Source organism: Solanum stenotomum, chromosome 6 (assembly GCF_019186545.1).
Source record: "Solanum stenotomum isolate F172 chromosome 6, ASM1918654v1, whole genome shotgun sequence".
NCBI classification, from domain to species: domain Eukaryota; kingdom Viridiplantae; phylum Streptophyta; class Magnoliopsida; order Solanales; family Solanaceae; genus Solanum; species Solanum stenotomum.
In genome coordinates this window covers 11123188-11146403 of record NC_064287.1, presented here as the reverse complement: position 1 = coordinate 11146403, position 23216 = coordinate 11123188, and positions in this window count along the sequence as shown.

Below are 23216 nucleotides of genomic sequence, written 5' to 3'. Positions count from 1 at the left end.
GGGGTGAGTGTATAACTTTGAGCAACTTGCTCTATCCATATTCCAGCGAATTCTGATGCAGTTGGTAAGTTGTATACTCTTTGATCTAAATCAGCATCGGATTTTAGAGCAATGTAGAAGTCATATATTGTGGAATATTTATTAGTGATTTTAGGAATATGGAGTATGGATTAGTTTTAAATATTTCCATCAGCTTTTGTACAGTACCTTCATTCAGTTTGCTTGAACATCCCAATTGATTCCTCAATTCATTTTCACTATCAAAGAAATATAATTGTAAATTTCTTCCTTTTTCAGTAGCTGGTACTAAGTCATCTATAAAGTGATACATTTTTTCCTGAACTCGAAAGGTGGATATACCTTTATACTTTTTTGCTAGTTCTTTGTCATAACTAACTCCAAGAGATGTGAACGCAAAATGTTGTTGTAAGTTTTTATATAAGTTCGAATCTGTTCAGATTCATTAGTATTTCCTAAATATAGATTTCTTAAAGTTGTTGGTGCTTGATGTGAAATAAGCCGCACAACACCATTGCCACAACAAAATGATGGTGTCTCATACTCAAATCTTTTTGCAGGGCAGAATTTACACCATGGAACATTTTTTAGGATAGCATAATTTGTTATCCCTCACGCCGTCGTCATCGTCGTCGCTCGCTCGGCTTCGACTTCGACAAATAATTTATTGATAATATTTTTGGACAAAATTTATTTAATCAATCTCATTAATTGATTTTCTTTCTCTTATAAATTAATTCAGGATGTTAGTTAATTAACAGAATTAATTTCGCATAATAGGATTTATTTGAAATTCGTGTGTAATGGTAACATCGTTCTGACGGGACCTGTTCCTTTCGAAAAGACGTTACTTTTCCCAAAAATACACAACGTTCTGGAAAGACACCACTGTCCGAATAGACGCGTTCCTTACTACAATTGGCTATAAATAAGAGGTTTTTCCCGTTTTTCATTCACTGAAAATTTATCCTCTCTGCATACATTTTCTTACATAAACAAAATTGTCGATCGACTGAGTCTGTGTGTGCTTTTGTTGTTGTTCTTGCGTTCGCTGAAATTAGTGAAGTTTGAGGTACCGCTACTTCTCTAATAGTTAATCCATTTTATCTTGGGAGGAATTAATCTGTAACCTCGGGTACTTTAGGGGATTAAATTTCTTAAGGAAACACAGTGGGTTCTGTGGACTCGGATTATTATTTCTGTTTGTTTCATCTATTTTTTGTTTCTGTTTTGCTAACCTTAATACAGGAGATAACAAGCTTAAGAAATCTAATAGTTTCTGGATTTGAGGTTTCTGGAGATTAAAACCTTTATGGTTTTCTACTCTGTTTGAATTTTTAAAATTCATTCGATTAACGATTAAAAGAACATAAAAACTTTATCGTTAAATCAGAAACATGTTGTGTAAGGATTTATTCTTTACTATTAGTATTTCACATATTAAAATTGTCTGCCATTTGTGACAGAAAAACATATATTAATTATTTGATAGTATTTACTAAGGGAGCCTAGTTTAGAAAATAGTTTTGTACGTCTTATTAATATAAAATAACAAAATCTGATGTATCTTCAAGTTTGAGATTCTTAACCATAAAATTGAGACCCATTACATAAAGAAGATGAGATTAAAGTGAATCACAATCACTTGAAATGATTAACAATCAAAATGAATAGGATTATGGCCACTTTTATTCCCAAGTATACAAGCACGGCCCAACACAACATCATTGTTACATAGGCCATGCTTCAATCTTTAATAACATTTTCTTCATCATATATTTACTACATTTTTTGCATGGCACAAAACAACAAAACTTTATCCATCACAAATTAAAATAAATCAGCCAGCTTGAAAAATTTATAGAAGTGAATTGTTAGGTGTCATGTTTATAAATTTACTTCTTAACATTGAAGCATAAGGAAAAAGTGTACAGATTTGATAAGCAGCTATAAATCATCACAATTAGAATGATGTTTATAATCTTTCAGCAATTCATCGATCTTTTCAAAATAAAATAATTTTTTTAGAAAATAATTCAGCTAATAAGAAGACAGACAGGTGAATCCAAGAAAAAAACAATATTAGGCAAATCGAAGAAGCTAAAATACGGAAGTTAAAGAAGGCGGAATAGACTGAGGAACACTAACCACAACAACACATACAGAAACCTGAAAGTAAACAATCAAATTTAATAGTTCAGTTAATTATTTTTACAATGTTTAAATTAATAAAAAATACAAATATTTTTAGCAACCTCTAATTTCACGAAGAGGGGGAAAGAAAGCCTGATAACAGAAGCAGAAAAATTTCATCATTTTCCTTCGTATGGGTGGAAACCTAAAAGAGAAAAATAAGCACTAATTAATACTATAGCTAATTACCTCAGGAGGGACCATCGGAGCATTCTCATGAGCGGTAGCTGAAAGTTTCCATTTAGAGCATTCAACAACAGCCTTAGCTATTTCAATTGCAACTCCTTCCTATGAAAACAAGATATTGAACACACACATTTCAAGGGACAGGGATAGGGATGTGCAAATGATTTAAACGTGGATGATAATTGTACATGTGTTTGTAACAATGACATTTGGTACAAATTACATTTCTTTTATATGATAGTTGTTTGAAAGGCAAGTTGTAATTATGTAACAAGAGGAACTTTGTATTAAAGATGAACTAGTTGCAGGTCACAGGAGGGACCTGTTCCTCTTCTTCTGGGAATAACAAGAAGCAAAACAAAGGAAAAAGGGAGAAAAGGGAGGTTCCAGATCTATTCTAAGCAACTAAAAGAAAAGCAAGTTCATCCATGCCTTCTTTAGTGAAATCTGCCACTACTTATACTACTCTAGTAGCTATTACTCATGCTCTTTTGCTATCAGAGTCTGTTTCCCTTTTGCATCTGGGACCACGTAGTGGTCCAGGTATTGTGGCACTCGTTTGTACCTGGTACTACGCCTGTTGTTGTCCAACTTGTCCTGTGGAGTCATTACAAATTACTTTATAAAACTCAAAGTTGATTAACATAAAAAGTTTTTTTTTTTTTTTTTTCTCAAGAACAAAAGATGGCGTCAATAAGCTTTCTAACGAAAATCTCATTGATAATTACAATAATGCTAAACTATGAACCTATATTCGAGATTCAACTCCCCAAAATAATGAAATATGCTACAATGAAGAAGGAATAAGATCTGACTGACCATCAATTTTAACTTATAAAGTTCACTTTGACACTGGTAGATTCTGAACTGATCAACTCATAACTTTCTTTGAGGAATGGGTAAATGTTATAAAAGTAGCATGAAATGCATGCTCTTAAATTTTTACAAAAAGTTTGAAACTCAACTCATCTCAATGCTACAACTTTGGAGATACATATTTCAAATGTTTTGCGCAAGAAATATGGTTGAAATGGAGCATTGGGATAAGTTCGATTGACTTAATGAGGGGATTAAAGGTTTAGAATTCCCTGAGATGAATAAGATGTTGATTGGATGGATGGCTTGATTTGAATAGCAAGTATCATACTTTGTATTCTGCAATAAAAATGGATTACAAGGATTTTTAATGCATTAGTGGCACTTGAAAGTGAAACATGTTTGGCATTTTCACTTGTAATCGATGAAATAGTTAGTTACGCTGCTGAGTGATTGCTAATTGTGATTTATTGGTTTTTTAATATAGGTGTTCAATGTTTTCGATAAATTGGTTTCTCTTCTGACTCTCAACTGTTTTCTAGGAGGAAAAATGGAGTGAGATTAATTGTATAATGTATGAAGAATGGTGTGACAATTGGAAGGCACGAGCAAATTTAGTCGGGGGCATGAGGTTTTCACCCGACCCTCCTCGGCAAAAAATTACACTATACCTATAAGGTAATTCTTTACTTTTTATGCCTATATTTAGATTTTGTGTCCCTGTACACAAAATTCACCTTGTATGCTTGGACTCTCATCTAAAGTCAATTCAGTTGATTGATTTCGAAGATAAGAAAACGAGATAGAACTGCTAAGGTTTTTCCCGAAGAATGCATGGGAAGTATGTAGTTTAATGTTCATTTAGAAGTGTTGAACAAACAATTATGTTGTTAATGTTTTTGCAACTTGTTATTCTCACACTATTTGTCGCTAATTAATATTCAAACACAACTTGTAAGTACCTCATTTGAATTCTGAGTCAAGCTTTAAACAATTGATTCAATCTGTACATTAGGTGATTTTAGAAGCATTGACGTTCCACTGTGATGAGCTATTGAAAACAATGAGGCACAAATCAGGTAAAAGTCGATCTAAGCTTCTACTACTTGGTAAAGGCTGAGCTCGAATAGCCATTTACTTATCAGAATACAAGGTAATGTTGATGATTGCTAAGATTCTTTAATCGGATTCTACATAACTATTTTATAGCTTGTCAATTGATTTCAGGTGGAACTCCATATCTAATCTTGGTATTATGTAAATTCTCAGAACTACACAATCAAATGAGTGTAATGTGGTTACCGATGAGGCGGACTGACGAGAGGGAGTTGCTCGGATGGTAAGCACCCCTCACTTTCAACCTGAAGATTACGAGTTCGAGTCACCAAGGGAGCAAAAGGGGTAGGAGCTCCTAAGGAGCATAAAATTAAAAAAATAAAAAAATAAAAAAAGAAGAAAAGAGGCGGGCTGATTTTGACCATACTAAAATAGAGCACAAGTTATTGCATATGTTGTTTTTTTCATTTGGACTAACGAAGGGACACGTGTCACGATCTTAACAACCTATCCAAAATTTATTTAATTTTTATTTCCAATTAAAAAATCTACCCGCATAATTAAAACCCCACCCAAATAATTTAGGGTAAAATATGCGATTAAGCAAACTTATACTATTTAATTACTCATCATAACTATAGTTTATTATAATTACCATTCGCAACTAACATTATACATTAATTACGTAGGCTGACTTCGAGTTTGTATAATTAGTCATGTTTGTATATTTATAATTAGCCAGAATATACAAATACATATTTATAATATACAATTATCTAATAGATATACATATACAATTTACCTCTCTCCCACTATCTGCCCTCTTTCACCCGCCTCTCTCCTCCCTCTCCCAATCTTTCTTGCCATATATACAAATGCATATGTATAATATACAATTATCTAACCGATACACATATACAATTCACCTCTCTCCCACTCTCCGCCCTCTCTCACTCGCCTCTCTCCTCCCTCTCCTAATTTTGCTCGCCTCTCTCCTCCCTCTCCCAATTTCGCTCACCGCTCACCTCTCTCCTTTCTCTCCCAATCTCTCTTGCCATATATACAAATACATATGCATAATATACAATTATCTAATCGATATATATATATAATTAATCTCTCTCCCACTCTTTTCCCTTTTTTCGCTCGCCTCTTTTCTCTCTCTCCAATCTCGATCGCCTCTCTCCTCCCTATAACATGTAGCTACGAATTGTAATTATCAAACTATACCTATGGAGAGTAATTAGGCTATTTTTGAGTGACTATATGTGAAAGTTCCTCAATAATTTTAAGACCCGCACCAAAGTTATAACCAAAACTCCAATAGACCATCTTCTCAAATCTTTTCCTTTCTAACAGAGAATCCATTAGAGATTTTCTTTGCATTTTAGTTAAATCTCATATTGCATACTCCAATTTAATATTATTCTTATCAACAACTTTTAGTAAGATTCACTAAAAAATTTTAAAACATAACAAATGACAGAAATAAAGTTGGAAACTCATTCAATGTATGAGTAGAACTTTGGTGGGGGGGGGNGGGGGGGGGGGGGGGGGTTCAGTTGATGAAATTAAGTTTGGTTTTTTCTGGTGTTGGGGAAATTTTTCGTCGTTTTTCTTCTTGATTGCCCATAAATCCATTTGTGGTACATTTTGCAATGTATGAACATTCCTACGCCACAAATTAGCTATGGGTTACAAAGAAGCTTCTTGACCTCCATTGTTGAAGCTCTGCAAAGAGAGCTAGAGGTATGGTTGTTCCTTATCCTCCCATATTTTTCTTGTCTGATTTATGACTGATTTTATTTTATATTTCTCATTGTAGTGTGATTGTTGAATGTATTGTTGATTTTTTATTTTCACATATCTATTTTCTTGGCTTTCAGCCCTACAATCTTCATTTTCAAAGTTCCAACCATCTAAAAAAGTTATTGAGTTTTGCGACCATAAATCCATTCCAAAGTCGTTGGTTTGATTCGCTGGAGCTGTTGGAGCAACGGTGAGGGAGAGATGGGTGAGTGGTGGTCAAGTTTCATGGTGAATGAATGATCACTACCTCACTGATTTTGTTGGAGCGAGGGAGGTTGGGTTCAATAGCAATTAGAAGTGGTTTTGTATGTGGAGCTTTGCCGGAGAAGATGAAGTCATTGCATTGTTGTGTAACTATTCTTGGGGTGTTTGGTTGCTGGAACTAGAGAAGAAAGGAAAAATGAGATTTATTTGGGTGTGGATCTTAATTTATTTGGGTGGGTTTTTAATTATCCGGGTCGATTGTTTAATTGAAAATAAAAATTGTATAAATTTTAGATAAGTTGTTAAGATCGTGACACGTGTCCCTCCGTTAGTCCAAATGACATACACATTCCAAAAATTAAACGGTAGGGGCATCAGAATTCTAAAAGTATAATGAAGGGTATTTAGATTATATATATATATAATCATCTGCCCAACATTGCAATGCAATGATGACGTTTTCCTATTTCTGATTCATTTACTCCATTTCCTTCACAAGCCAATAAAAATTAGGGAACCTAAATAGAATGAGATGACTCTTAAATTAAATCTACAGCATTTGTTTCGTGATTGTAAAATGGATGCGTCTGTTGTACTGATTTTTGTTTGTGAGTTGTAGTTAGGCGCACTCTTTTGTACTTTGAATGAATCAATAAAATTTACTCATAATGACATGTGATTTTGAGTAGGGTGTTCAATAATAAAATGCGTCTTTTTAAAATAATAATAATAAACAAAAGAAAAAAACTTGTGATCACATTGTAAATTTCCGTATTGAGCTATTTATCAACCAATTCTAAATATTCGACCAACTTACTATTGAATTGATTCTTGAAATTTAAGAGAAATGACAATGTACCTCAATGGATTTTATTGGATGTGGATTTTTTTATTATGTAAGCTAAGAAATGTGATTCATCACTAAATAATGAGCGCTATGGTTTTAAAATTATGATTAATCAAAAGCATTTATTAGTATTTTGGATCTCAATTATATTTCTTTAGGTAGATTAAACACAAATGAATTTATAATATATATATATATATCACCTTTCTCTGGTCAACGATCCTATTTATCTTTTTCTTATTTGTTTGACAATTTTTTACTATATTTTTATTTATTGATTTATTTATTATTATTATTATTATTATTATGATAATTAAAAAATGAATATGTCAATTAGTACTCCCTTTATTTATTTCTATTATTTATTGTAAAAACTTTAATATCTCAAGATTTACTACACCATTATTTGTGTTCTTGTTTTTATATAAAATTCAAATAGCTATGCTCTGAGCCACCATGTATGTAGTCTTGACCGGAAGCTAAGTGTATCGACTTAGTAAATCGGTACATGATCACCCACATAGAGTCATATCTCCTGAACGAGCATGGTAAACCAACCACAACAACTATGGGTGTGTTTGGAAATAAGTAGATTTTTGACTTATTTTCTCATGTTTGGTTGGTGAGTAGAAAATATTTTTCAGAAAAGTTTTTTTAGTGTTTGATTTATGAATGAAAATTATTTTTGAGAAAATATCTCTTTTTTTTTACTAGAGAGTAGAAATAATTTTTGAATTGAAATTGAAAATATTTTTTAAAAATAAACTTAATTTTTTTTTGGGGGGGGGGGGGGGGGGGGGGGGGGNAAAAATATTTTTTAAAAACAAACTTAATATTTTTTTTTGGGGGGGGTGGGGGGCTGGGAGTGGAGTGGGGTGAAAAAGTAAAAATTGGAAATTTGGAAATCTATCTATATATAAAAGGAGAAGAAAAACAGCATATGTGTCAGCGCCACAATTAATCTTGAAATTTAAGTATTTAAAAATTAAGTTTAAAAAAGAAATATGACTTTTTAAAAAAAAAAAAAAAAAAAACATGTCAGCAAATTCTATCCACATTTTCACGTTGCTAAAGAATAGGATTTGATTAACTAATAAGCAATTTATTTTAAGTTTTAAATTTTAAGCAACTCAATTATCTATTTTTGAAATACATTTAAAAAATAAAAACTACCAATTCAACCGAATTGAAACTTCCTTACTATTTTAAAATTCTAATTTAAAATTCTTTTAAATTAACCGAAACTTCCTTACTATTTTGAATTGAATCCATGGGTACATGTTTTTAATTTTTAATTCTTTTTAAAGTTTCCACGAAAATTGTTTTAAATTTGAATTTTGAAATTTCCTACTTTAAGATACAATTTAAAAATAAAAGGTAAATTATAATTTGGATAAGAATGAATTTGAATTGCATATTGGTTGGTTTCCACGAAAATTGTTTTTTCTATTTGAATTTTAAAATTTTCAATTTTGAAATATAATTTAAAAATAAAAGTGTAAATTGTTCAATAATAATAATAATAATAAATAAAAAATAAAATAATAATAATAATAAAAATAATAATAATAATTTGGATAACTGTGATTTTGAAACTGATTAATATATGATAATTTTTTTTTTAATTTTTTAAAACATCTATAGGTGATAGTGTTTTTAAAATTTTAAAATATNATAATAATAATTTGGATAACTGTGGATTTGTAACTGATTAATATATGATAAAAAATTTAATTAAAATTAATTTTTTAAAACATCTATAGGTGATAGTGTTTTTAAAATTTTAAAATATCAAGTAGTTAATTATTAATTAATAATTATATTTAATTATATTAAATAATAATACAATTACAATTTGAAAAACAAGATAGAAATTTAAAACGGTTTCAAAAATTAACGTTACAGTTTTTTAAAAACTAAAACATATAAAGCTAACAAAATCCACATTTATCTAACTTCCCATTTTTCTTGCCCACTTCTTAGTTTTCTCTGAAATGGAAAATTTCATTAGAGAAATATTTCACAAAATAAATTATATAATGCCTCACAAGTTCTACCATGAATGTACCGGTCGTGTTTGAAATGTTACCAAACACGTTATTGATGTTGAAGTTAACAACCAAGTTCATAACAAGATCTTAAGAAAGAGGATCCATGGGAGGACGTCAGCAGTTTCGATGCACGGAAGAAGTTAGAGAAAGGATTAAGAAGAATGATGTGGTTAATGATTTCATCTGTGGTTTATATAAATTTCTGCATAAATGAGATTAAAGACATTGAATTTCATGTTTATTGGATTTTCTCTTATTCTCCGATAATATTTGACCATTTTCAGACTTAAAAAATGCATATCAATGACATGTTTTGTTATTTCTTCAAAACAGTATTATTGTTTCCCTTAACTGCATGCAATTGTAGGATGCTAATTGAATTGTCAAAGATATTCTAATTTATATTGGATGATTATGTTGAATCTTTTGTCTTTTGTTAGTTTTATTGTTAATAGATAATTACTATTACTTTACTTTTACTACTATATACGTATATACAAGATAAAGTACCAAATTTTTATAGTCATCACAAAATATGTTAGGTATTTATATTCATCACAAGATATATTAGGTATTTTATGCTTCTGTACTTTGAGTTTTTTCTATCTGATATTGAAGTAATAAACTTTTTTTTTCTATTATACAAAAAAAGAAGTCATTAATTGGACAATTAACTTTTCAAAATTTATTTCTGCTTATAAATTGATTTATTTATTATCTCATATATTTTAATGAACTTTATGTAAACTATGCAATTCTACTCTGCTATTAATAAGAGAGACCTGCGTTTGTTTGTTTGAAAAGAATTATAATGTATATTATTTTTTCTATAATTTTCATGTATTTAAAAAATTAATTTTAAAAATATTGATTTAATCTAATTGAATTAGCTTTGAATATTAATTGAATTGTCTCTAAAAAAATAAAATATGACAAGTATTTTGAAGGAGGGGTACTATTTCTTTCATTTATTAATCATAATTTTATGTCATACTTTAAGAATTTAGTAAATTTTATGTTTACTAACTAATTACTATTTATTCATGCGGACAAACACATTTAATCAATACAATGCTCCATGCATGATGGAGTCTTCCATTCGTATTTATCTTCTTTTTTTTTTTTTACAATAGTTACTATTAAATTTAGCAATACATATTTATTTATTTTTTAAATCCTGTTTGGCCTTATTTAATTTTTTATTTATGTTATAGTTGTGTTTTTAATTCTTTTAAAGCATGATTTATGACATTTTATTTTTTTAATATCAAAATAAGATATGTTACTCCTTCATTAGTGTAGGAGATTTATTGTAAAATAGTTGGATTGTGTAGAGAGAAACACGATGAATGTTTTTGTTGTTCACGGGATGAGACAAATAATATGAATTGTGTGGAGAGAAACATGATGAATGTTTTTGTTGGTCATGGGATAATAAAATTTATTATTTTTCTTTAGTTATGTATTTCAATTTTAATTTATGATTTTCTTGATTGAAAATTCATAGAATATGAAAGAACAAAAACTGATGAATATTTTTTTACTATATAATTTTTATTTAAAGTATATTAAAAAAAATTCATGTTATTTTATACTTTATTAATGAAAATATGTCATTGTTAAAATATCTGTTAGACAATAAAATTAATAAATTTGAAAAATATAACTGTCAGTGTAACTACAAATTATATTTGAATGCAAATTGTGAAAAATACATATACAACAACTTTTTTTCCTCGCTGACTTTTTAATGACTTTTTCTTGCAATAACAACTAAATCTTATAGGATTAATCTTTTTATATTCATTTTCGATTCAATGTGTTTTTCGAAATTGATTTGGAAATTAAAAATTATTTAGTAATAAAATATTACTATAATTAGATGATTTTTTTTAAAAAAAATCATGTAATCAATATATGAGTTCTAAAAAAATAGAAAGACACAATTTAAAATTTTGAATATCATGCCTACAATTAAATATTTAATCATTTCATGTGAAAATTAGATTTAAAAAAAGTTACTAACAAGAATATAATATTATTTCAATTAAACATAATAAAAAATAGTAGACCAAACATGTAAAATGCATAAAGTTTTTGTTTTTTTTTTTGGGAAATACATAAAAACCCCCCTGAACTTGGCACGAAAACTTACTTTAGTACTTAAACTTTACGGGTAATTATTTACCCCCCTTAACATATTTGAAGTGAATTAATATCACCCTAAAAATATAATATCAGTCTCAAGTTGGCAAGTGTATTACACACGCGCCACATCATTGACACATTAGATCCACATAAGCGCCACATCATAGCCACATTGGAAATTCTCTAAAATTTGATTTTTGATTTTTTAAATTCATTTCTTTCTTTCCTTTTTAGAATATTTAAATACTAGTTAATCTTTAATTCTTAATTAGTTTAAGAAGGGAAAAAGGTCAAATATACCCTCGAATTTTCAAAAATGGTATGTATATATCTTCCGTTATATTTTAAGGTTGTATATACCCTTACCATCATACTTTTAGGTCATATATATCCTTAGATCAAACGGAAAGACACGTGGCATGATCTCAAATATTTGCCCTATTTAATTTATTTTATCAAAAATTAATTATTTTTAATCAATTTATTTTAATCCTTTCACTTCCCTTGCTGCCTTAGCTTCAAAGAGACGTCCGCTTCAACATCCAATTCTCTCCATTGTTGACCTTAAAGCTTCCAATTATATCCATTGCTCAACAAATCAAGCTCCTTTGTATATCCTTCGAGTTCGCTCCATCCGATTTCAAGTTCTCTCGAAGAAACCCCTAAATTTTACGTATCTAGATCTGCAACCACTATTGGAACAAAAATAGTTCAAAATATTCACTTAATTTGATTCGAATTTCATCACAATAAATAATTTCTAGATCTCCGATCAATGGCGAAGGAATTTAACGTCCCATCAATGAATTTTTCTATCCGGCGAAACTCCAGATCCACGGCAACATTGCTTCCAACGGCGTTGTTTCAACCACTGAAGTCGTAGAATCCTAAGATACCTTTCATGTCCTTCGATGTAGGATTTGTTGTTGCTTTCACTCTGCAATTCAGGTCCACCACCATCGGCGGCGGTGGCTCACCGGATTTTGAAGGCGAGCTATCATTGCTGGAGGAGCTTGGGATTAACACAAAACAAATCTACCAAAAGATGTAATTGATTGTGAATTTGCTCACGTAAAGGCAGATTTCATCTTCTTTATGGCATATTGTCAGGTTGTTCATCTTCTTCATGGCATAAATGCTGGAAAGCTTAATTTTGAAGGGATGGATAATTGGGATTAAAAAAATTATTTTAGGGTTAAAAAAAAAAGGATAAATGATGAAGAAGGAGAAAGAGGATGGGGTGGTGGGGAGTTTGAGGAAGAAAAGACAAGCAGGAAGAGGGGTAGGTGGGTTTGAGAAAGCAGGGTGGGGGGTTTGAAGAAGAAGAAGAATGGGGTGGGTGGGTTTCCTTTTTTTTTTTAATTATATATATATATATATAAAGTGGGACCATTACTTTTTAAAAAATAACTTAACGCGCTTTTAAAAAAATTCTTTTCTTTTTTTGCAACGTCATCCATTAGGGTGGTATTAATTCACTTCAAATATGTTAAGGGGGGTAAATAATTATCCATAAAGTTTAAGTACTAAAGTAAGTTTTCGTGCCAAGTTCAGGGGGTTTTTTTTATGTATTTTCCCTTTTTTTTTTCATCAAACTAAAATAAACAAAAAGAAAGTAATATTATCTTTATTAAAATTTCAACAAAATATATTTAAAAAAATAACTGTAGCTAATTATAACTATAAACATAATATTAAATTGTGTATTAATAAAAATGATACTGTAATATGCACAAATAAATAAGTTAATTGATTTGTATAATTATTTTTTAAAATATACAGTACAAAGTGAATAGTAGATTTTATTAGTTTTTTTTTTTTTAATTTTAAAATCCGCACAATGCGCGGGCACGTATACTAGTATTTTTAAAAAACAAGGGAAGTCAATTTCCTAATGAGTTGATTTGGAAAACATTTTGCCCAACCAAACATGAGAAAATTGAAAAAGATTTTCCTTGACACCAAACACACCCTATATGAATACATTTCCACTTCCGTGGAGTCCTTCCCGCGTATTGTCTTTGACCTGTTGACAATTTAGGCAGTTGGATACAAATTCAGTGCATCATCTACATCGGTGTATAATGTATGTATATACATTGCATTTGACAAGACAGACAAGTATAAAATCACTTTTATTGAGATTATCTTTACTAATTGCATAAGAATACATATATAGTAGGCGGAATGATCTGAAAAACCCTTGTACTTGGCTCCGTTTGACAGTTGAATCCTCATACTCATCACTTTGCCAACTAGACCCTTAAACCCATCAAAATACAATATTTTAAACCCTTTTCTCCTCCGTTCAGTGTGCGTGTAATGGACACGATTACACGACGTGAAATTCCACATCATTTTTAGTGCCACATGCGAAATTAAGTGCTAAAAAAAATCAAATCAAATCAAATAGATCAATTTTTTAATTTCTTAAACTTTTCAAATAGTCATCTTCTTCATATTTGGTCACAAATTGAGCACTAGATTCATACCCATTAGATCAAATTCTTCTTGATTTAACTTGTAAATTCAACTACAAGTTCATCAACACAAACTCAATGAACCCCAATCAAAATTTTTAATTAATTTTACAAATTCACAAGACCCATTTATTATTTTTTAAGCTTTTTCAAGCTTATCAATGGAGTTTTAAAATTTTCAATAGTCACAATCATCCTTCACATTATCCGGATCTCCTCATTAAAACCATCTAATAAAAGAATGATACTAATATTTTTCAAACCTAAAAAACGAAAATTTTAGAAGAAGTTGAGGCTATTGATTTGTATAAAAAAAAAAAAAAAGAGGCGGAGAAGAATGAATGTGAGGCTTGAGAAAGAAGAAAGTTGAGGGCTGTGGTGAGGGGTAGAGGAGAGAGGGCTGGTGGAGAAGAAGAAAGGGTGGGTGTGGGTGAAGGAGGTTGAAGAAGATAATTTTATTTTTTAATTTTGTTAAATTGATTTTTTAAAACTAAAATATTGATTTTTACTCGCTTTCAAGCGTGATTATTTTTAATTTTGTTAAATTGATTTTTTTAAAACTAAAATATTAATTTTAGTCGCTTTCAAGCGTGTGTAATCATGCATATTTTCAGCTCACCAATATTAATGCCACAAATGCTCGGTCAATGGGGTTTAAAATATTGTGTTTTGATGAGTTTAAGGGTTTGGTTGACAAAGTGATGAGTAGAAGGGTCCAACTGACAAATGGAGCCAAGTACAAGGTTCTCTCAGGTCATTCTGCCTATATAGTATCTGTATAGTGTATAGGGCACCACAACATACAATTTCATGCCATGATAACTTTTCCCTTATTGTGAAATATTTAACAAATAAATCAATACAAGCTTCTTTCCCTTTGGGAGTTTCTGATTTCCATATCAATGATCTCAAAGAATAACTTCTATCAATGTCGAAAGTATGAGCATTTGGATAAAAAACACGGTTGTCACAAGGGTAAGGGCAATCAATCTTCTGGAGTGGATTTTTGTCGTAAAACCAGTCTCCGAGTGCTTTGGCTATAGTCTGCAGAAGACACATTTTTATAGCAGAGTCAGTGGTTCTACACGAATGGTCTACACCAACAAGAAGTTAAACGAGAGTTCAGTTAATTTCTTACCTTGTTAGCTAACTTAGGAGAATCAGCCCTGTACCATGTTTCTTGAACTTCAGTTTGACAGTGTGCATAGCAGGAGTTGATAAGAAGGGCCGAGCGCATTTAATGCTCTCAGAAACAACAATATTCTATAACCTGAGGAATGAGTCTTAACTGTCAGACATCATGAACAAATGAAAAATGTATCTTTTCTATTTTGGAATGAAAGCTTCGACATATATTTATCATCTAAAATTCAAATTCAACGTAGAGGTATTGAGGGATTAGAGTCCTGATCATGCATAATTTGAAGCTGCCTGGAAGAGCATTCCAGTATGTCAAGTTTGCAGTTGAGCCAGAATCCATAGGGATCAGAAACACCAGGAGTCAAAATGTTCTTTATCTGAATTCAAATTTTATTAAGTCAGGAAAATCAAGTAATTTCATACTGTTTTCTACATTTATTGTTATTCATGGCGTATTAAGTTATCGGACGAATGTGTCAGACCCATGGGGATCAGCAAGTCCAGGAGCCAAAGTGTTCTTCATCTGAAGTCAGATAATACTAAGTCAGGATGACCAAGTAATTCCACTTTGTTTTATACATTTATTCAGTGTTTTTATCCATGTAATACGAAGTTATCGGATAAACAAGGCAATCTGGTTAGATCAGAGTCTTGATAGGATCATCTCCATATTTAGCACAGGAACTTTAAAATCTTGACCAGATTGTTGCTGGTGTTTCCTATTCTTAGATCATTCATGCTATTATGTGTCAACAATGACATATCTTGTTCAACATTTGTGTCCCCGAATGCATGAAATCACTTGGAAAAGATGAAAAGCAGATTTCAAGTACCTTTGCCCTAAAAAGTCACCATATAGTTGTTTGCAACAAATTTTAAATATATGGAAAATAAATAAACCACAAAAATAAAATCTGAAGAAACATGAATATATTGATAAATATGCGGATACAATTTTGTTCATCCCTTGATTCTACTCTCCTAAAATTTATTCATGATTCGAGAGCCGTTAGTAGCGTATTTCTCAAACTAGGATGATTTAGATTTGACCTCTATATGAATATTCCATGTCTTTTGTGGAATATATCGAGGTCTTGATCTCTTTATAGAATTTTTGAGATGCCTTTTCAGGGAATTTAGTACCCTTTATATAGGCATAAACTAGGGTTTAGGGTTGAGTAGCCTCCTAGAATTGTAATTGAAACTGAACACACTTTCTAGAGTCCCCATTCGAATTAAACACGTCTTGTAGAGTCCACAATGTCTACAATAGTATCCAAAAGCGTGCTGCCCATTTAAATATCAAATCTCGCGGTAATAGTTTTAGGTGAGGTATTGTATCAGTTAACAAATACATCACAACAACACAGAAATGCAAAGTTCTCAAATCCAATGAAGCAAAAAAGGCAATAACTATAAAACAGTCGAGGATTGAAATATAGCCGAGAAGATAGCATAATCCAACAGGAGTTGGAGTTTCCAGAAATGCTCTTTACCTGCCAGGAATCATAACTAGGAAAAGTGGTGTGCGTTTGCACGTGTTGAGCAACATTTTGTGGGAAAAAACACTGCAAGATGTATTGGATTATTGGTGTAAGATGCAATAACGCAAAAGGCAGAAAACATATTATGAAAGCAATGGCTCTTACCAAATCCGGCTTCAATCTTGAGGTGCACACACACTGGCGGCAGATTCTTGGCAGAACCCTGAAGCCAATATAAGGTAAAATGAACATGAAATTTATCTGTTGACTTCACTGTTTCTCCCTTTTCTAGGTACAAGTAACATTAGAAAATAGTAGTTCATACATAGTAAAGGAGATAAAAATACAGATTCCCAACATTTTCATTCTTCAGAGAGAAAAAGGAAGATGACATAACAATGTTCACAAATAAGATCGAGTCGGGATTGGCCACAGTAGGCAGTAAGATATCCAGAAGATGAAAGAAATAATGTGGAGCTAGCTACAACCAAAATTATAATGGAACTCCCATGAGAAGGATGTTAAAGAAACATACATGTAAGCTAACAACATCTCTGAAGTATTCTTCAATATCCAGAAATATCTTTCCTGCAATAAAGCAGAGAATTACACTAGCAAATAACCAGCATCCGAAAAGCAGTGCACCCATTGGTAAGAGTGCTTTGAAGCTGTCACAATGTAAAATTGAAGTCAATCCACATCCAGACAGAATAGCCTAACATTAGAACTTGATTTGAGAGAATCATGGTTTAGGACGAATCAAGAGTATCAGTATTAACTCAAAATTACCGGCTAGAACATCACCAGTAAAGGATGATCCATCACAATATCCAACCTTTACTCTGTTCCAGTTATACAAGTCTACAATTTAAATAAGATGTAACACTGTTATTCAGACAGGAAAAATGTTATTCATGAGAGCCAGCAATACGAAAATCAGTGAAAGCTCTACCTGGATTAAACTGAGGCCTGTTGCTGAGTATCCCTGAAAAAGCAAGATTTTCTACCATCTGCTTAGATGATCCCAAGTGAGTATTCTTCCGGGAAAGACAAGTGGTGACATTATTGCACCAACCTCCTCCCTGAAAATAAATAAAAAATTTAACATTGAATTTCAATGTAAATACATCTTGTCCATTCAACATCTCATACAGATGCTTTCTCCACAATAACATCTTCAAATATACCCTAGGCAATATGGCTGGTTAATTTTTTCTTTTTTAATGGCAAGGAATTTGCAGCCGCTACCTTTAGGATGCACACAGGGTAATCCCCTACCCCGCAAACCACACATGAGAGATAAACTACACTAGGCAAGCTCCATGCAATAAGCTTGACCGAGAAAGCATATTGAGCGTCTCGAACCTCATTTCGGAGATCACCTGCTCAACCAACTCAGTCACTCTTCACCCTTACAGGTTATGGCTGGTGAAATTTATAGATCATAAAGCCTCATAATCAAATTTTAAAACGTTCCTTTATATTATTCATGCATCATTTTCTCCTTCTGTATTTTATAAATCACTAGGGCAAGAACTCTACTTAGCTACCACATATTGAAAACAAAAATCCAAATAATTTGTATTGGGATAGAAATATGATCCAAAAAAATGCAACAACAATAAAGTTTTGCCAATTCTGTACGGGCCAATAAATATTGTGTTAAATATTTAAAATATAAATTTATTTTATTATAAAGAAGTTCACAATTTTGTTGGTCAAAATTACTAGATAGAGGTTAAAGTTCAAAAGAAAGTTAACCTTTTATTTAAGTCACCCAAATTATAATGAGTTGAAAAGATTCTTTTTAACTTTTATGTGTTGATAATCTAGTTCTTCGTATTATAGTACTAGGGGTGTAGACCCGGTGCCAGCACAGGCCTAATGTAAAAGATGTTTAGAGTAATCTGAAATTACTTCAATAATAATATAACTTAAAAGTACTAAACAAAAGGCTGATGAGGCTAGCTCGATAACAATTGTTTCGACGTCACCAAAACAGAGACAAATTAACACACACAATTACAAGTAAAGATTATCAATTTATCGTCAATATCACTAGAAAAAAACGCACAAATGCATTAAGCTGGTAATTTCATTTAAATGATTAAATGGGTCCTCTTTTTTAGGTGGAAAGACAAAAAGAGAAATGTTAACCACTAAATTAGATGTGTGTCTTAACATAAGCAAAACATTCTTTTGGCATCTATGTAATGTAATATAGACAAATTCTAGTACTTATAAATCCTACTCCCTCCGTTTCATAAAGAATGACCTGGTTTGACTTAGCACGGAGTTTAAGTAAATAAATAAGACTTTTGAATCTTGTGGTCCTAAATTAAAGTTACGTCAAATGTACAAAATTGCCCTTAATCTTGTGGTCTTAAACATGCCACGTGGAAAGCAAAAAGTAAAATGTTACCAAAAAAGGAAATAGGTCATTCTTTTTTAAACTGACTAAAAAGGAAAGGAGGTCATTTTTTGTGAAACGGAGGGAGTAATACATTTAGCAGCTATGTGTAAGTTGTACTATCAAAGTTACCTTGACTCTTTCATAGCAAGCAATACCCAAATGTATATTGTATGAAAGAAATTAAAATCTTTAATCAAACAAAATAAAACATAGGAAAGGTCGGTGGCTTCATTCTTGAAACAGAGATGGGCGGAGGCATAGAGCTCGTATATAATATCACACTCTGCGTAAACAAGACTTGTAGCTCCGCCCCCGTGCAAGGTTCAAACTAGGGTTGTATATCGGTCGGTTCGGTTCGGTTTTAAACATTATCGGTTATCGGTTTGTAGACTAGCTAAACCGTTAAAGAACCATTAAGTTATCGGTTATCGATTAATCGATTATCAATCTTTATCGGTTCGGTTATCGGGTTAACCGTTAACATATCACACAATTTTTTAAAATAAAAAATCACATGAAGAATTGAAGACAATATAATTAAACTAAAAAACTCCATGGAATTATTTACTACAGACTGGAATTTGCAATCAGAAAACTAGAAACACGAACGAAACAGAGGCAAAACATTTTCTTTTTAAAGGCTGTCACCTCTACTTGGTTTAAGAGGGCAGCAGACCGAGAAACAAGTTCTATGTCATTTCCATCCAACACCAATTCATACTTAACTTTTTCAGAAAGGACAACTGTAACCCCATCAAGCATATCGACTTTCCTCACCTGATACAATGATGGCAAAGAAGTTAGTTCCTTTACTAACCTGCAGTAACATCTCAAAGGTGGACTTCTGTCCATCATGAAAATTTGTGACAGACACATATCATGGAAAGCATTTTAAGCATCATAACATTATTCAAACAATAAATGTTATAGACTACTGCAAAGTGATCCCCATAGTATGGTGACAAAACTAGACTCAAGGAAGCAATTTAATTCCAACAATATAGCAAAATATTACAAACACTTAGCAGCAGAAGAAATTAAAAGAGCACATCAATCCATCAAAGACGGAATAAAACAGCAGCACTATAAGCTGCAAGCCAACAACATTGCAGAAGTCAAAATGCAGCACAACATAAAGTCACTGCCAGTCTGCCACAGCCTACGCAGGCACAAACAGAATTTCAAAAATTCAAAATAGCAGTCACTGTTAGGGTTTTACCCTGATTTTCTTACCATAATTTAAGATTTATTTTTCCTTAAAGAAAAGACAAAACATTACCATAAATGTTTTTACTTTTCTTGAAAGGAAAAAATAATATTCTTTCATATTTGGTTTATTCTCTCCTTTTAGGACTCCTTTTCTAGTAGGAAAGGTTTTAGAACTCTATAAATATAGGTTTGTTTCTTCTAACACAAAAACAATAACATCCACAATGTAGTCGTTTAAGAGTCTTGTTTATGGGGAGATTTATTCTCTCTAAAGTTTCAATGTTTTTCTTTATATTAGTTTTGATATATTAATATTTTGATTTTTAATATAAGTTTTTGATATCTGATTTATCAATCATATGATTTGCAAATAGTAAGCTTCCGCATGACGCCCAATCACCCTTCAGAACCCAACAGTCACACTACCTGAAAATTAAGTCCAAACATAATACTAAAAGTTTACGTTCAAGTAAACAAAATAATAACTAGTCATCAATCCTTGAGAGTTGATGATTTTGGTTCCTGTTTTCCAAACAACGCTTAACATGCTTCCTTAAGGAGGCAGTCCCAGTTTTATGTGAATGGTAATAAGTAACACGGCCACAATGAACACATTTTACTATCCACGATCCATCTTTTTTTTCTTCAAGCTTTTCGTAGTGATTCCAAACAGGTGATCGAGCATTAGAACCATGAAGTCGAGGCATGATGAAATCTGATTGACAAAGAAACAGAGAAAGTATTAGATATTTTGATGGCTAAAAATGAAAGAAAAGTCAAGATAAACTGATGAAGAATACCAAGTTCTACAGGGAGCTTGTTTTGCACAAGTATTTGTATTAACCATAATTTAACACACTCATTAGTCATCAGAAAAGAGAAGTCAATCATAAATCAGACATAAAGGCAAGATAACACATGTATATAAAAATCCACCTCAATAGTAAGACATCTACCTTCCTTCTCCTTTAGTAGAGTTAGTGAAGGAAACCTCCAATTTTACATGTCATCAATGCAAAGTTCTATTCCAAGTTTAGCCAAATCTAAAGAGAAATACGATAACAAGTCAAGGCTCAAGGCTTAAACAATAAAAATATTAAATAAACTATTCACAATTTTACATCAATGAGATTCTTTTCTTACCTTCTTCAAGTTGCTCAAGAAAATCTAAATCTTCCTCAATACTTATGGGTTGTGGCTCACTCCGAAGCCAATCTTGNATTCACAATTTTACATCAAGGAGATTCTTTTCTTACCTTCTTCAAGTTGCTCAAGAAAATCTAAATCTTCCTCAATACTTATGGGTTGTGGCTCACTCCGAAGCCAATCTTGAAGGCACACTAGAGCTTGTACCAGTTTAGGAGTTAATGAACCCCTAAATGAATTAAGTATGCGCCCTCTAGTACTAAAAGCACATTCAGACGCCACACTTGAAACGGGAATAGCCAACACATCTCGAGCCATCTCAGAAAGAAGTGGAAATCTAGGTGAGTTAACTTTCCACCAAAGCAATACATCAAAATTTGATTTTCCAACTTCAATCTCTTCATCAAGATATTTAACTAATTCTGACTTTGAACTTGATCCTCCCCTTTCAGATGAATATTTTTGTAATTCCTCAAAAAAATTTCCCAAGCCTCCTACAGACCTTGAATCAACAGACCTTGGCTTTGTATACTCATTAAACAAAGATTCCTCGCACACCAATTTCTACAGCAGCCCCCTTTTCTCCAAACATCTTCTTAAGTGCAAAGCCAAGAGTGCTAAATTTGTGACGAGGATCCAAAACACATGGTATGAAAATCATCTTATTCATTTTTTCAGTATCACCCCAATATTTGTCAAATTTCTCCTTCATATTTTCTGCCATTTTAGCCAAAACATGATCGTCATTTGATATCAATTGATTCAAGTAAACATCAACTTGACAAATTTCGAGAAAATGAAGATTTGATGTAACATATCGTGATCCATATATCTTCAAAGTAAGATTAAAAAACATTTCAAGAAATTTTGTAATTCTCTTTACGCCCTCTCAATCACTACTCAAAAGTGTACCTGTAGAATTTTTATCCACAATATCAACAAACTTAAGATGTAGTGCCAAGCCAATATCACGATCGGCATACTCTACAATTGAACCTTCATATTCAATAACCTAATTCAACATCATGTAGGTGGAATTCCACCTTGTAGGAACATCCAAGCATAAAGACTTTTTAGCAAGATTTTCATCTTCACAACATTCTTGAAACTCTTTCCACCTAGCAGGAGATTGCCTGATGTATCTCACTGCTTGCCTAACCCGTAACCCGTTCAATACACACATTTGCTTCTTTTGTACCGTCTTGAACAATAAGATTTATATTATGAGTCATACACCTTATATGAAGGTGACTACCACCCATTAGGTTGGTCCCCCATTTAGTTAGTTGCTTAGACAACTCAGTTATTGCCACACTATTTGAACTAGCATTGTCAACTGTAACAGTGAAAATTTGATGCAATCCCCACTCATGTAAGCACTTACTAATAGACTTTCCAAGATCTTCACCTCTATGACTAGAGATTGGACAAAAATTGATAATTCGTTTATGCAAAGTCCAATTCTTATCAATCCAATGAGCAGTAATGACTATATAATTGATTATTTGAATGGAAGTCCAAGTATCCGTGGTTAAAGACACCCTTTGTTGTGTTTCCTTAAAAACAACCATCAACTTATGTATTTCTTCATCAAAATGATTAAAACAATCACGAGTCACAGTGGTACGGGAAGGAATGTGAAACAAGGTTGTGCTACGTTTATAAATTGTTTAAAACCTTTCTTTTCAACAAATCTGAAAGGAAGTTCATCAATAATTACCATATGACATAAGACCCTTCTACACTCTTCCTGGTCAACTTTCCATGGAACAACAACTACATCACCCTTGTTACCCCCTATCATTGGTTGAAATGCTAGTTTTGATTGTTTAATATCAATATTATAAGGCATCTTTGGGCATTTTGCTATATGAGTAAGCATTGACGTCGTACCATGTTCTTTTGTGTCAGCAAATACTCTCTCTTACAGTAGTTGCAAACACCCTTTTCACTTCCATCAAAATCAATTTTACGAGAAAAATAATCACATGCACGAGATCTTTTTTTCCTTCATTT